Raw genomic sequence first — 15,774 nt, forward strand, 5'->3', positions numbered from 1 at the left:
AGAAGCGGCAGAACGGCGACATCGCAAACACGTTGGACGGCGCACCGCCGGCGGCAGCCGCTTTTTAAAAGCGGCAGCCGCCTTCCTACCGCCTTCGTTCCGCGGCCGGCCCGCGGGCCAACCGCCGTCCCGCCACCTTTATATTGAAGGCGGCCCTTCCGCGGCCCGCCGGAGGCAAGCGCTATTTTCGAGCGATCTGCCGCCGCTTATTCTGGCTATATATAATATTTAATATTTATAGCATGCAGTTTATCAAGAATAATGATTGCTCAAACCAGACAAATATCCATTTGGCATTTTTATTCCACATTTCAAAGTACATTAACTGTCATTTAAACAAGATGTGTCAGATCACTGAAACATAACAGAAAAATAAATAAATCAATATACTAACATGCAGGTTTCTTATTAAATTTTGGTAAAAAAAAAAAAAAACAGCCTTACAAGCAAATTACAACTCTTACAATAATTGTTCATATAAAGAGGACAGCTCTAGGGTGAAAAAAACATTATGACAAGTAAAGAGAATACTTGATACGAAATAATGTGCAGGATACCAAATAAATCAAAGTATGACATCACATTTACAAGCCATTTCTAACAATAGGTTAAGTGGTAGTAATTTATAGTAAAGCTCTGGAGTAGAATAGACCATTATAGCTGCAATGCTGACCTGTGGCACAAGGACTTACAAGCATTATTTGAAAAAAGAAAAAAAAGAAAGTCATTTCCACAGTTAGTGAGTATAGTGTGACACTTCTGACTTCTTTAGGGGTCTTGATGTTACTGACTGCAAGATAAAGAAAGGATTCCAGTTGTCAGTGATTCTGGGGTGTCAGTAGTCAGCCTAAGTGGTCGGCTGTGGGTCCCTCTCAGCTGTGCGGTGCCTTTTTCTGCCTTCACGGTCAGATGCTCCTTTCAGGTAACGCGAAACATTAACCTAGACCGCTTCATCAGTGGCATCCTGGGTTGCCAGGTTCTTCCGGATGGCTAATTTAGAAAATACAGATCTGTCATTTCATTTGAATTGCATGAGGCCATACACATCTACTTAAATATAATAAAAAAAATATCCAACTTACTTTGAACAATGGTCTAAAGGAACATGTCTCTAAAACATGCTTTATCCCCTACACCAAAGCTGAAAATCCCAAAAAGTGTTACAAATTACATTTCTCTGAAGCTTCTCATAAATAAATAAAAAATGTGAAAGGCTAAGGATTCAGACTGTAATATATGCAGTTTACAATCTTAAATTTTACTTTTTAGATTACTCTATGGCGTTATAATCAGCAAACTTACAAATTGTTCCTGGAGCTTTTTATCCTGCTTCAAACTGTTGTCAAGACACGGCAAATCTTCCTGGGTGTGTAGGGGGAGTAACAGATCCCCTGACAGGGATAACTCCAACATCGCCAAACTCTGCAAGACGTCACAGCATAAGGGTCTGATCTGCACCTACAGGGTTTCCCAGAATAAAATAGTCAGTCCTGGTCCCTCAACTACTAAACTATGACATTTATATCTAGGTCTACTACATGTACAGGTAGCCCCAGTGGGAATTAAACCAACAACCACAGGTGCTGTTTGCAAGTTGTACCTGATTGCCCAGTGCAAGCAAACGTCTTCAACATTGTTTGTTGAACTTGCTTCACCTGCTCTTGAAGTAAGCCGCTGTCATCCAAAGCTACAAAATGAAAGGCATATGGTAATTTTGGACTTACATCACACACAAAAAAGTACAATTTAAGAAACAGTGCAAGTTCTCACCTGCTCGTGCATTGCTTTCCCTCAGGGCTTGGTTCTACATTTTAAAAATAAAAAACAACTAAAGGCACTATTTGCAATACTGTTAAAACACTGGACATTAAGACATAGGGCTAGAATATACCTTCACAGCTGAAAACTTCATGCTTGACACGAGATGCCATTGGAGTACAAGGGCCAACAATAGAGCAATGACTTTCTCCCTCCTATTGATAATCATTGACATGTAAAAATATGTTTGAAGTTATTGCATACATTTAATGAATTGGACTTAAATGTAACATTTAGTTAAGCGCAATGTATTACATACCTCCAGAGTTTTCACCCATATGCTGCCAGGGTAAATTTGCTGCCGGGGGAGTAAAGCTTAGTACTTGATGAGCTGGGGGAGCAAACATAACAGCTTTAATTTCAATGCAGAGTATTGCATATTCAGTAATGAAACAATAATTGAACTGTGCAAAGCTAATGGAATGTACAACACACCTCAACACCTTTCATCCAGAAACTGCTGCAGCGAATCCCATCAAGTGTCCTAGTGAAAAACAGATTATGATTAAAGGATTCATCATCTTAAAGTCAGCATGAAATCAAATTTTACAATTTGTATTTTTATATGTAATATTGTAGGGTTTATGTAAATGATTCATCTGTGCACTTCATTTTTTATTCATGTACCCTTATAATATTTAATCAAATACGTTACCCTTCCCTCCCCCCTCGAAACGACTTCTCTTCCGGTCATGTGCAATGGCGTGAGGGCGTAGCAACTCCCCTCAAACCATTAGTCTGCTATGAGCAGAGATGGAGAGGAGGAGCGCTAGAGTAAAACCCTGCTCCTCTATTCAATATTCCCTTTCACTTGGAAATACGTCACAACACTGGAGAAAAGTCGTTTGTAACTTCCAGTTCATGCCAACTTTAAATAGAAGCAATAGTTTCCAAGACAAAAAAACTTCACAAATAACATCACTTACTTGTACTCAAACTCTTGGCAGATTCTGGATTACTGGGGAGAAACCTGGTTCTAAGAAAGAGGAAACAGAAATTCGATGATAATAATAATAATAATGAATGAAACATTCCGCTATCCACAATAAACAGACAAATAAATTACACAGATGAAATAAAGGAAAATCAAATGTACAAGTCAGACCCATTTACCTGCTCCCTTCATGGACTTAAAATGATGTTTCTCCCAGGTGCTGTGTGGAGGTGTGCAGCGGATGGCTAAATTGTTCCTTTGTCTTTTTTGCGGAGGTTAAATGGGGGCCAATGGCACATGCCCTTCGCTGAGCCACTCTTGTGGAACCACTGCAAATGGCAGATCCTCCTTGTTGATAAACTGAACAATGTGAAGCATCTAAAATAGAAGACACATTAGCATAAAGTATACTTTTTGATAAAAAAATTTCAGGCAAAATCAACAACATTAAAATGCTCACACCTTCGAAAAAGCAGTAATTTTCACAAGTGGATCAACAGAAAACCATGTTCAGACAAACAAAATCATATAAACAACCTATATACATCGTTATTTTTGTAAGAAAACACCAAAAGTTAAACTAGTCTTTCTAGATGTAAAGTTTGGCTACCTACTGTAGCTAGATACATTTAACATGTAACGTTAGAACATGCTTGAACTCAGTGTGTAAAAAAGGTGAAACAGCATGTGGTAGTGAACACTAATCTAGACTAGCAGCATAATTATGTTTAGTTAGAAAACAACACAAGTTATACTGATCAGTCTTTCTTGTCGTGAAGATTTTGCTAACGTTACCATTCGCACCGTAGTTCAGGAACTGTAACGTTAGTTAATTCGACTGACCAATACTATCTTAAACCACATGTACTCACACTTGTATAAACATACATAACAGTTAAACATACTTAGAAGAAGAAAAAAACTCAACGCCAGGAAGAAACTAAGTAACGTTAGCCTAGCTATGGCGGAAGCATGGCGGAAACTTTGCAAACAAGGCTAACTTACTTTAGCTTGACTAGTTAGGCAAGAACAGATTTTAAGAAGAAGAACTAAAAACAATGTCAAAAATAAACATAGTAATATTGCGTTAAACAAAAAGGAAAAATGTACTTACTTAAAAGATCGTATATTTCCTCTCTCCGAAACCGTGTGACGAGACGAGTAAATCTGCTTCAGTTTTTTAGGTGCTGCCCCTCTCGACCGGTGGAGGTACTTCTCTGTTTGTGCTTTAACACTTTCTTAAAAATTTGTACAGGTCGCAAAACTCGCAATTGCAAACTGCAAAGTAATTCCTTATACATGTAAAAGGTAAAATAAATTAAAAATTGAGCTTGTAAAACATTGAAAGACATAACCACAATTTCCTGGAGTGACAGAGAGACAAAATATTTATAAATATTTCACTTTATCCTTCAGGTCAAAACAGGGATTTTCATGTTTCTCATAGACATTACCATGGTTGCAAATTAATAAAAAAAATATAAAGCAAACCCAAGATTTTGGCCAAGTTGCAGATGTCTTTCACTGTTCACTGATTTCAAGCATTGGTGAAAAATCTAACTTCATCCATTTATTCTGCTAAATTGTTCATACCATGAATGAAATATTTATTTTAAAAACTAATCAGAATCAGAAAGATATTTATTGCCAAGTAAGTTTTACAAAAGGAATTCTTTTTGGTCTATTGGTGCATCTCAAATTGTGCATAAATCAAAGAAATGTAAAGAATTGTCACCTTAAGTGAATAAAAATAATTCTATATATTTTACATATTATCGCTTCAGAGTTTCAAAGTAATTTAAATGTAATTTCCTAAACCTTATCATGGAATCAGAGTCAAATCTGTTATAACCCCTAATGGCTTTGGAGCAACAACAAAAATGTATATAATTCACATAATCATTATAATCGCTTTAAATGTGAAAAGTAGTTAAGATGCTGTCAGTTTCACTCATGGCTGGTCGATTTCAAAGCGGCTTGCCGCCAGCCGGCCGCGGTTCATTTAGACGGCGGCAACCGCCAGAGAGAATGAAGTCGGCGGCCCGGCGGCTGTTCGCCGGCGGCATCTCGCAAGAAATGGGAGTGACGTATACGGCGGCAAACGTTTCATCGCCGCCAGCGGGACGCACCTATAGCCGACAGCTTGGGGCCGGCGGCAAAAAGAAGCCGTGCCGATATTTTTTGCTATCTGGGGAAACCAATCAGGACTAGTCACGTGTGTTATGCGTATTGTTTGAATTTAAACAAGTAGGCTACAAACTTTGGAAAATGTATCTATGATACATTTCAAATAATATGATGTACAATTAGTAAATTATTAGCATCATGATGCCTGATGAAGGTCGTGAGACCGAAATGTTGCTAATAAAAATTCGATACTCATTTGCAAGTACTGATAGTGTGCGGGAGTTCCTTGTTTTTTGTAAATAATATCAGAGAATGTCTAATAAGGGGAGAACTTCCACTCTCAGCAAACTTCCGGCTTCTGAACTGGTTGCAGTTCCACTCTGGCTCCACATGAGGGCGCTCACAGGACGAGTGCAGAATGAATGGAGGTCTATGGAGCTATACCCCTCAAAATCCACTTTTCTCAGGATATAATTTTTTGTCTAGTAATTTGAATGTTGTATTCGAAAGGAGATGCAAAGAAATTACACATTGCTGGAGATTTTTTAGAGTCACTTATTTGCTTTAAAAAGTCTTTTAAAATGTCAATGACGTCATACACATCGTACGACCCAAGCGTGCCGCACAAGCCCTGAAAAGTGAAGCCAAAACGTCTCGATCGCCCCCCGGTGACTGGTCCTAGTATAGGTCATAAGCCCCGCCTCCCCGTGTTATTCAACGTGAGACAAACTAAACAATTAAATTATACTTCAAATATCTTTTTTCCAAAGGCGGTTTCTTTCATTTGCTGTCGTTTTTATCACGCTGATGTAAGTTCAAGTGTCTGTTTCAAAAATAAGTTGGTTTTTAGTTAGTTACATGATGCGGTGGTGTAACGTCATGATTGACAGCTGTGATTGACAGGTTCTCTGAGCGAAGTAGTCACTGAAGCACCAACGGACATTTTTTCGGGATCTTCGGAGGACTGAGGAGATTGTGTTTACTTTATTTTAACAAGCCTCTTGTCGTACTGCAATACATTTTTTAAAAAGTGTGCAGAATCCACTCTCCCTGAGTGCATTCTGCGAGAGTGAGGGCGGAGCGTTGATTTCGCGGCTTTACTTCCTGCTCACTACTGCGCAGGTCTGGTCCCGAAATCGCTACTGCGCAGACTCAAGTTCCAATATGTCAGCGCCATATCGGGACTCTGGTGGCTTCAGTTCTCATCAATGGAAGAGAGCGAAGGGGCGTCGTCCATCTTTTTTTACAGTCTATGGTACGACCAGAGATACTGCTTCACGGCAATCCTTCAGTCACTTTGGTGCTTTCGCGATCTGCACTTTCTTTTCTCTCGAGGCATCGACAACACAGCTGACACAGGTAACACAGCTGACACAGGTAACTACACAACACAGCTGACACAGGTAAATACACAACACAGCTGACACAGGTAAATACACAACACAGCTGACACAGGTAACTACACAACACAGCTGACACAGGTAAACACACAACACAGCTGACACAGGTAAACACACAACACAGCTGACACAGGTAAACAAACAACACAGCTGACACAGGTAACTACACAACACAGCTGACACAGGTAAACACACAACACAGCTGACACAGGTAAACACACAACACAGCTGACACAGGTAAACAAACAACACAGCTGACACAGGTAACTACACAACACAGCTGACACAGGTAAACACACAACACAGCTGACACAGGTAAACACACAACACAGCTGACACAGGTAAACACACAACACAGCTGACACAGGTAAACAAACAACACAGCTGACACAGGTAACTACACAACACAGCTGACACAGGTAAACACACAACACAGCTGACACAGGTAAAAACACAACACAGCTGACACAGGTAACTACACAACACAGCTGACACAGGTAAACACACAACACAGCTGACACAGGTAAACACACAACACAGCTGACACAGGTAAACACACAACACAGCTGACACAGGTAAACACACAACACAGCTGACACAGGTAAACACACAACACAGCTGACACAGGTAAACACACAACACAGCTGACACAGGTAAATACACAACACAGCTGACACAGGTAAACACACAACACAGCTGACACAGGTAAACACACAACACAGCTGACACAGGTAAATACACAACACAGCTGACACAGGGAAACACACAACACAGCTGACACAGGTAAACACACGTGCTAGATGAGTTTTTGTTTTGTTTGTTTCTGGTCCCGCTTCGGATGCCATGATGCCATCAAGCGGTATCTCTGGTCATAATCAGTCCTTCACTGACCAATCAGCGTTCATTAGCAGAATGCTAGCGTGTTATGGGCAACAACAACTCAACCTGTAAGAAATCGAAGTACTCGTTCATTCAATTTTCGTCCTATAACCCATGTTGAACTGGCAAAACCTACAATAAAATTTGAGATTTCTCAACGGCAATCGGGTGAAAGAGACACATTTAGCCGTCTAGACGCGATTTTGACGCACGTATAATTCGCCCGATGGTTTTATTTTTTGATCAGCTGTTTGTGTAATGAGTGCTTCCACACCGAACGCAAATGTGCTGCGGCGAATAAACGACTTTTATTTTTTCACTTCAATGTCTTTTTATTATTATTATTTTTTTTTTTTTTACTTTTGCGGCGAGAGAAAAGGCTTCAGCCAATCACATACTACAAGGACAACGATTGTGTGGCGTAGCATTGCCAATAGGGTTGGGCATCGTTTTGATTTGAACGATTCTGATTCCGATTCTTCTTTTCGATTTCGGTTCTTTTCGATTCTCGATTCCGATTCTTTGAAGGGTGGAGTCAAAACCTGTCACGGCCTCATTTCACAGAGGAAATTATTTTGATTCAATAATGAGTTTTAGTTTCGGGAGCTGCAGCCCATGTGGGAGAAACTTAGGAATGCCTCTGCACCAGACCAAAAAACAGATTTATATATGCAGACTTTGCACCCTGGTCTGGACTCTCTGTACATGTATAAACTAACTCAATGCATTAAAGCTCACTTTAAACATTCTCTATTCATATGAAAATACCCCTAATCGCATTGGTCCACGTGAGATGATTGACAGCTGTACAGTGAATGAGAGAGCGCTGATATCATAAACTGATGTAAATCAGGAAGAGCAGAGACAGAGCTTGATGTGTTCGCTGTTTGAGCTCTTCAGATCGCATAATGCAGTGGAAAATGAATAGAAATGTTTTTCTGTATGACGAAATATTTTACAAACATGTGGTGATAAATCATTATTTCTCCAAATATGCGCACCATTGGACTATATTGCATGTATGTGAACACAAATAAACCGGCGAAGACGTGAATGACTGCTTTATGATAAATTATGAGAGATGATTTCTATTCAAAATAACAAACGTTACAGATTAATTATTTTGCACTCCTGGCAACGTTACTAATGTTGGTCGCGCAGGGTTGCCCGAGGAGGACGAGACTGTGGACCGCGCTGCATGTCAAACACGCTACACTCCTTGTTAATTTTGTACACCATGCAGGCGTTGGTGTTTAGTCATATTTGTAGTGCATCCGCCCATGCAAGAAATAAGTTTGTCACATGTGTTGCACTCTGCCGACCCAGGCTTTTTTAAGGTCAAGTCAAGTATATTTGTATAGCGCTTTTCACAATACAGATTGTATCAAAGCAGCTTCACAGTATTAAATTAAAATAATACAACAAAGTTTGTTTCAAGAAGAATTTATTGATTGATAAAATTAAATTAAATATCCCCAAAATATCCCCAACTGAGCAAGCCAAAGGCAACAGTGGCAAGGAACCGAAAAACTCCATCAAGTGACCTAATGGAGAAAAAAAACCTTGGGAGAACCCAGGCTCAGTCGGGGGCCAGTTCTCCTCTGGCATGAAATAAAGGTGAAATAAAGCCACACCTTTGAGCGCCGCTTACCGTGCTCCATGGCTGCAACAGAACAAGCGGGCGTGGCAAAGACTTCCGGAAATCCAGTGGCCACTATGGAAACCAAAACTTGCGCGTTTGGAACCGATGATCGGAATCGAAAACAAATTTTCTAAACAATTCCAATGGCATCGTTCTTTTTTTAAACGGTTCCCAGTTGGAACAGGTTCTCGATGCCCAACCCTTATTGCCAACCAACTCGGTTATCACGACTGTGAGTATGTTGTGTGATAGTTTTAGTCGTTGTATAGTCCTGTGCTGTGTAGGCTAGCAGGCTAAACTACATCTGGGATAGGTAGCTAACACTATTATCGTCAAAGATAGAGACAGAGACCGTGTTTACTTTTGAAAATGTAACAATGTAGTGAGACTATTAAGGGCTGCTTTTAGTATTCGTTCGGTTCACATGACGTCACTGTAGCTCTGCGCCGCCATCTTTACGAGGCCATCCTTAAAAATATTCTTGTTTGCCGTAACCCGACCGACCCTGTCAATTTAGGTCCGACCCAATAAATAATTTTTTTTCCCTTTTAGTCCCACCGACTTGCCGGTTGTAAACTTGCGTTAAGACCTACCGATTTTTTTTTTCCGCTATTGTGAATATAAATTTCCCATAAGCCTACATACAAACGTAGGCTACGCTCTTTCTTTTAAATAAAAACCCGTGGCGTCATCTATGATTATAAGGGCTGTATGCTATATGCGAAATGAAACCGAAATCGCGACACTCAGATCCACGAACCTGTGTCGCCTGTCGCGGTGTGAGAAGGCAGAATCACGACACATCCCTTCCAACTCCCAGAGTTATCCTTCCCGTCCAGATCCAATGCTACCACATCTTTACATTACTATTGGGCAGTTCCAGCGTAATGGACGTGACATTTGCAGTCAAAACTTGAAATATAAATTATCAGAAAATGTGTTTAATACTAATATATTGAAACATCTTAATTAAGGGAGTATGGATGTATAAACAGGAGTTCAGACGTTAGAAAAATATCAGTATACACATGCGTTTTATATTTAAAATGATGTGCAGTTGGCTGCAACAACAGCCGAAAGAGGAACCCCGAACTGGTATTTTATTCTATACCAAAAGAAAAGGATAGAAGAGAGAATCATTTATTTAAAAGACTTTAAAAGATATTGTCTTCTTCACATGCGCTTTAGATGTTATTTTGTGTAAGTAACGTTAGCTCTACAGACGATGCATAATCTCAGCCTTAAAAAGCATATTAAAGGACTAGTTCTTCCAAAAATGATTCATTCTGCCATAATTTACTCACCTTCATGTGCAAATCCTCAAGTTGACTTTCCATGGAAGACAAAGGGACATTTTTGAATATGTAGCCTAATGGAGACTCTTCTTGTCGATGTAATGAAAGTGAATGAGTAACGTTAGCCTACTGGGGGCTGTCACGCAAAAAATTATAATAATAAAAGACAATAAAAATCACAAAAGTATCATAAAAGTGATCTAATACGACTCGTCCGTTATATAAATATCGTTATTTATTCATATGATAGCTTTATGTGACGAACAAACTGCAATTTAAGTCGTTATATTATAATCACTGATGAGCTTTACCTCTTGATAGCTTTTAATCGCAGCCGAATCGTGAGTGGATCATTGAAAAAGATTTGACTCGAAAGATTCATTCATTTCGATATAATCAGATGGTACCGTATTTGCTTTCGATTGAATTTTTTTCGTTGGTGGACAGACTTTATATAGATAGTTATATTTCTCATGTCTGTGAGGCTTGTCTATACACTGTTTTTCAGTTAATTTGAGACGCGCTCCAATTCACAGAGATCATGAACACGATTCCCTGTTCAATTTTCTTTTCTTTTACAAAAGCACAACGTTTTCTTGTTGTTGTGAGTTTACACAAATAAAAGTAGTTGCCTGGCCTGTCCTGCTCTCTTGGCTGCATAGCAGGCTCATAATTAACTTATATGGCTGAGGTCCGTCATACGAGTAAACATTTACAATTTCCTCAGCGTCCGAACTGTCAATGTGATCCATTGCTTTCCTATTGTTTACTTTGACCGCACTCCCTCCTGTTACGTCACTTCCGGCGGTTTTCAGATGCGGAAGTAAAATTTTCTCACAAAAACGACTCTAGAAGCCTTAATAGCGTTTAAGTATATATTTATATTTAAATCTAGTTCCTACATTATTTTTCTATACCTTGACTCACTGGGTAGTCTAGCCTGCAAGATGCCCTTTAAGAGCAAATCATTTGTGACTCTAATGAGAGCTGTCTCACTACTATGGTATGGTCTAAATCCTGACTGAAAATCCTCGCAGATATCATTTCTTTCTAAAAAGGAACATAGTTGTGAAGATACTGCCTTTTCTAGTATCTTTGACAGAAAAGGTAGATTCGAGATCAGCCTGTAATTGACTAATTTTGTAGGATCAAGTTGTGTTTTTTTTAAAAAGCGGTTTAATCAGCCAGCTTAAAGGTTTTTGGTACGTATCCTAGAGACAAAGATTAATTAATGATAGTAAGAAGAGAATCTATGACCTCTGGAAGCATCTCTTTCATTAGCTTAGTCGGTATAGGGTCTAACATACATGTTGTCGGTTTAGATGATTTAATGAGTTTAGCGAATTCTTCCTCTCCTATAGCAATAAATGAATACAATTTTTCCTTAGGGAGACTAAAATGCACTCCCTGATGCGATACTGTAGTCGACGGTTGCATAATTATAATTTTGTCCCTGATATTATCAATGTTATAAGTGAAGAAGTACATGAAGTCATTACTGCTGTGTTACTTGGACATTTCTGGGTTTGAAGCTTTCTTTTTCGTTAGTTTAGCCACTGTTTAAAAAAAAATACCTATGGTTTTGTTTATTTTCTTCTAATAGGATTGAAAAATAAGCAGATCTAGCAGCTTTTAAGGCCTCTCTGTATGCAATCGTGCTCTCTTTCCATGAAATGCTGAAATTTTCTTCCAGTTGCACTCCATTTTTCTGGCTGCTCTCTTAAGGGCTGTAGGGGTAAAATCTTTGCGCGGCAGGGGGAGCTGCCACTCGACCAGTCACGAATATATGCGCCGGCCACTCGACCAGTCACGGATATATGCGGCGCCCACTCGACCAATCACGGATATATGCGCCGGCCACTCGAACTTACACAATATGTAAGGTTTAAAAAAACAAACAAATGCAGCGCGCGTCTCGTGGCTCTATTAGCATCGCGCCGGCCACTACCAGCCACACAATCTCTCACTGTTTACATCTATCAGACACTCCTAATGATAGAGCACACAGACAGTGCAATACAGATCTTATTTACCTATTTCTCATCTAAATCTTATTTTTATTCGCTCTTTTTACCCGTATGAGAGCGCGCGTTTAGTTTAATAGGCTAGGCTACTTCTATATCAGCCTCTGCTGAACCACGGATTGATTGCAAAGTTAAAAACAGTTTTACTGCTGCTGTTCAAGTAATAACGTTAACTTTACATCGCGATGCTGAGCTACAGTGAAATGATAGAAAAGACAGATGCATTATCTGTGTTAGTCAATTCGCCTCATTCGCGCGAACTGGACGCGCCCGCGCCGCGCTAAACTCCTCGCGCCGCAGGACCTCTAGACGCTTCTTTACATTGAAATTTAAATCACTCGCGCCAGACACTCAAGAGTGAGTGAGTAATCAAAAAACCTTTGCTTTAGCCTCAATTGAGTGAAACACCGTATGTAACTTCGGCCATTCTCAGTGGTGTGACTCATGACTGGGACACTAACTCTGCTTGTCATCATAGAAACATATAATCAGATTGTGATGTTTATTCCCGCTTCAGTAATATGCTGAATAAGATGCCTTCCTTTCGAAACACGAAACACTGCCCAGGACCTGCAACCGTCTCGCAAGTGTTGATAGGCTATTACTCGTGAGGTGTAACCAATCAGATAGCGCCGGGGGCGGGACATTGAGCAAGTCTGCTGGGCTGCGTTTCCCAAAAGCATCGTAAAAACGATCGTACGACTGATCTTAATATTATGGTCTGTTTCCCAAAAGCATTGTAACTTAAAGGGACAATGTGTAGCTTTTTAGGTATTTTATTATCTAAAATCTATATTTTTATTCATAAATATGCCCTCAATGGTGTACAAATACCTATGCCAATGTTCAGACTAATCCTCGTAAACGAAGAATTTATTATCTTTATATACATGGGACGGGTAAGTCCACGGAGGCTTCCATGTAGTTCCGCCATCTTGAAAAACTATAATAGCAGAGAGGGACAAAAAGTACTAGGCCAAGGCGTTTCCACAACGCGTTTTCGTTCAGAACCAGCGTCACGTGACTGAAGCCAGCAGAAGCGGAGGAGCAGAGCAGTGAGAGGCGCTTGTCACTGCACCGGCAAGTTTAAAAGGCTGCACTGCACGGTTATTTATACACCGTTCATTCATACATACATATGAGTCACAGGATAAGGAGTCCTCGTCGTCGAAAAAGTCCAAAATAGATCGTAAAAGGAAACGTGACCGGAGATTACAAAAACAAGGGTTACTGTCAGGATAGCTAATGCAGGAGAAAGCTTTCAAAAGAGACCCTGAAGTTTCCTGCTTTCTTCTCGACAGGTAAGTCAATGTTACGGTCTTAATTACAAGCTTTTTTTTCATTGCTTGGTTGTGTACTTTATTATATAGACAGTCGAACATTTATAGTTAAAAGTTAAACAGGCTCTTTGATGAATAGCAGCTATTGAGTAAAGTAACGATAGAGAAGGCTCTGATGATGATGATATCTAACAATGCACATACTTCAAAAAATATAACGAGTAAAGAAGGCATTACTACTAATTACCATAGTTAATGTTTTTGACAGTCAGTAGTTCATACTGTAACATTCTTTTTTTCGTTGTTTCAAGTTTCAGTTTGTTTTAAATAACAAACATGTTCACCCGAAGAAAAACTCGAAGTGCTATTATAAGACATCCTGTCATAGCTTTTTGGTACATAACGGCTACCGTAGATGCAACGCGCATTTGAAAAAGTGAGGCGCTGGAGAGCATTAGCCTATTCGTTTGAATGCAAAATACAATTTCACCACTAGATGGGAGAAATTCCTACACAATGTCCCTTTAAGTAGCACTAGAAAATCTTCGTAGAACTACGAGTGCTCTGGAGTAATCGTAAATCCCCAAGTGCATCGTAAGAAGACAGATTTATGAGGTCACCTGCAGGACAACCGGCAGATTACACTTTTATCTAGATTTAACAGATTACGCTGCAAAGTGAGTACAAATATAAGGTTTTGATTGTACTTTTTTATTGTACACTTTATTGTACTTGTTTTTTGTTTAAATGAATGTATAAATTAAATAAGAAAAAAGGGAAGAAAAAAATACACATCTAAATTAAATGAATGAACAAAAAAAAAATCATAAAAGAATGTGGGAAATATGCTTCAAAGACTGGGGAAAATATGGATGAATAAAAAATAAATAATCTGTCAATGACTTGCTGACGTGCACAAAAACCAGCCATGTATTGGGCATTTCTTGCAGACCACCTTCCCTGATCTTTGAACACACGCAGTTAGTTTGCAACGTCCACCCAGATGTTTTGTTTTTCCTTATGGTGTCCTTTAAATCTGTTAAAAATAACATCTTTGTTTCGCTCTATCTCCTCTAAAATAGGCCTACATTAATTTCATCTTTTTTTAAAGGTATCTTTTCTTGTTTGTTTTTTTGTTCATACATTTTGTCAGTAGGCTATCTCCGCCTGAATGTAGACTTTAGGCTTGTCTTGATTGCTAATCCACAGATGACGATTATTAGGTTAAACCTAATAAGGCTAAACGTTCAGAATACGATTCCATATAAGGTTATATTTCAGCACTTCGCGAATGGACAGCGACTCTTAAGTAGGACGTAAAACGCGTTCTCGCACGTTCACGTTAAGTGCATTTTTGGGAAACGCTCGTGGAATTGCTGCGAGCGTTCGTAACCTTGCACGTAGAGAGCGCTCTTAAGAGCTAAGATACATCGTTATCGGGAAACCCGGCCCAGAGTGGTACAGAGAGGCTGCGGCAGCTATATCTAAGTAGCGCATTTTTAAATAAAATTGACTTTAATCAAACCACGGATCCGTAATAAGTTTTGTGATCCGTCTCGCCACTAGTGTAGTAGCACTGATCACTTTGAGGGGGGGATAAATTTATCCCCACCGCCCGGGGATAAACATAATTAAGCAGAGGCAGGGATTCATTGACCAGAAAGGGGGAAATCCCACGCATCCCCCCCGGCAAATCGCACCCTGTTTATATATATTTATTGTGCATGTGAGGAACGTAGCCTACCAATGCAAGTGATCGCACAGAAACCATGCCACGATTTTATTGCTATAGGCTATATGTCTTCTATATGCTTCTTATTGATTAAATCAAGGGAATTGTTTGGTCAAACATTGATTAAAATTAATATACAATTACACAAAATTAATCAGACTTTAAAAAAAGACTTTATACAAAACTTAATGGAGTGGTCAAAATCATTCTTCAGAATGTCAATCTGAGTATCAGGCAGCTGCAACAGTCAGAGATCGTGTGGCTGGCACGGCACAGGTCAAAAGAGTGAATAAAAAACAAGATAAGGTGAGAAATAAGATCTGTATTGCACTGTCTGTGTGCTCTCGTGTATCAATAGGAGTGTCTGATAGATGTAAACAGTGAGAGATCGTGTGGCTGGTAGTGGCCGGCGCGATGCTAATAGAGCCACGAGACGCGCGCTGCATTTGTTTGTTTTTTTAAACCTTACATATTGTGTAAGTTCGAGTGGCCGGCGCATATATCCGTGACTGGTCGAGTGGCCGGCGCATATATCCGTGACTGGTGCCAATCCGGTGAAAATTAACAAGGCAAAAAATGTTGTTAACAGTGTTATGGCTACATTTGTTCGTAGCTTAAATGGTGCCATGATTGAGCACCCTCA

General features: G+C 39.6%; 1 long non-coding RNA gene across 2 annotated transcripts; it reads right to left on the minus strand.

The window, feature by feature from the left end:
* Positions 1-285: 285 nt before the first annotated feature.
* Positions 286-3,881, minus strand: LOC309490472. 2 transcript variants are annotated; one of them, XR_014202695.1, is made up of 11 exons: positions 3,867-3,881; positions 2,932-3,130; positions 2,745-2,794; positions 2,254-2,302; positions 2,078-2,149; positions 1,892-1,973; positions 1,771-1,804; positions 1,601-1,687; positions 1,303-1,458; positions 1,083-1,141; positions 286-990 (listed from the first exon to the last, which is right to left on the minus strand). It is a non-coding gene; the product is annotated as an uncharacterized lncRNA (long non-coding RNA). The 2 variants fall into 2 exon arrangements; XR_014202696.1 differs by lacking the exons at positions 1,083-1,141; positions 3,867-3,881 and having other exon boundaries at positions 2,932-3,083.
* Between the last annotated feature and the right edge of the window lie 11,893 nt (positions 3,882-15,774).

Source organism: Leuciscus leuciscus (assembly GCF_965113295.1).
Source record: "Leuciscus leuciscus genome assembly, chromosome: 2".
NCBI classification, from domain to species: Eukaryota; Metazoa; Chordata; class Actinopteri; order Cypriniformes; family Leuciscidae; genus Leuciscus; species Leuciscus leuciscus.